Source organism: Balaenoptera ricei, chromosome 12 (assembly GCF_028023285.1).
Source record: "Balaenoptera ricei isolate mBalRic1 chromosome 12, mBalRic1.hap2, whole genome shotgun sequence".
NCBI lineage: Eukaryota > Metazoa > Chordata > Mammalia > Artiodactyla > Balaenopteridae > Balaenoptera > Balaenoptera ricei.
The window spans coordinates 65,721,383-65,723,029 of NC_082650.1; positions in this window are offsets into that span (position 1 = coordinate 65,721,383).

Sequence of the window (1,647 nt, forward strand, 5' to 3'; positions counted from 1 at the left end):
TAATAAGATGAAGAATTAGATGAGATATCATCCAGATGTGTATTCAGCCTTTAAGAGGACCACAGTCTGTGGCCAAACCATGGAATTGGGATCAGCTTTAGTTTAGGCTACATTGGTTCACTGTATATTTGATTCATCTGTAGTATTTTTTAATTATTGTTTATTGCATAAAACACTTAATATGAGATCTATCCCCTTAACAGATTTTTAAGTGTATAATACAGCATTGTTATCTATAGGCACGATGCTGTACAGCAGATCTCTAGAATTTATTCATCTTACATAACTGAAATTTTATACCTCTTGATTAGCAACTCCCCATTGGCTCTTCCCCCCCAGTCTCTAGCAACCATCATTTTATTCTTTGCTTCTATGAATTCGACCACTTTAGATACTTCATATAAGTGAAATAATGCAGTATTTGTCCTTCTGTAACTGGCTTATTTCACTTAGCATGGTGTCCCCAAGGTTCATCCATATTGTCGTTATCACATATTGCAGGATTTCCTTCTTTTTAAAGGCTGAATAACATTCCTTTGTACATATATACCATATTTTTAAAATCCATTTATCCATTGATGGACATTTAGGTCGTTTCCACCTGTTAAGTGTTGTAAATAGTGCTTCAGTGAATATGGGAGTACTAATGTGTCTTCAATATCTTGATTTTAACTCCCTTGAATATATACCCAGGAGTTGGATTGCTGGATTACATAGGAGTTCTATTTTTAAGTTTTTGAGGAAGCTCCATACTGTTTTCCATAGTGACTGCACCATTTTGCATTCCCACCAACAGTGTGCAAAGGTTCAAAATTCTCCACATCCTCACTAACACTTGTCTTTTTTTCTTTTTTTTTTTTCTAATAATGGCTATCTTGACCGGCATGAGGGATATCTCTTTGTAGTTTTGATTTGTATTCCCTGATGCTTAGTGATGTTGAACATCTTTTTATATACCTTCTGGCAATTCGTATGTCTTCTTAGGAGAAATGTCCATTTAAGTACTTACCTCATTTATTAATCAAGTATTAGTTTGCTATTGAGTTGAAGGTGTTCCTTATATGTTTTGGAAAATTACCCCTTATCAGACATATGGTTTGCAAATATTTTCTCCTATTCCCTAATTTGCCTCTCCCTCTTTTGACTGTTTGCTTTGCTTTGCAGAAGCTTTCTAGTTTGATGTAGTCCATTTTTGCATTTGTTGCCTGTAATTTTGGTGTCATGAAATTATTGCCAAAACCATTGTCATGAAGCTTTTCCCCTATGTTTCCTTTTAGGAGTTTTATAGTTTCAGGTCTAATGTTTAATTCTCTAATCCATTTTGAGTTGATTTTTGTGTATGGTCCAATTTCATTCTTTTGCATGTGGATATCTAGTTTTTCTAACATTATTTGTTGAGGACACTATCTTTTCCCCGTTGGGATATTCTTGGCATCCATGTTGAAGATCAGTTGAACATATATGTGTGGGTTTATTTCTGGGTATAGGATACTGTTAAAGAATAGAAAAGTGATCTGATCTGTGTATTTTAGCCAAGAATATCTAGAACAGGCCTCCTGTTTATTTGGACTTCCCAAAGTCCAACAGGTTAAGATCATGCTTTTTCTTCTTTAAGCAATGCTAGTGGGTGAGTGTGACTTTACCATT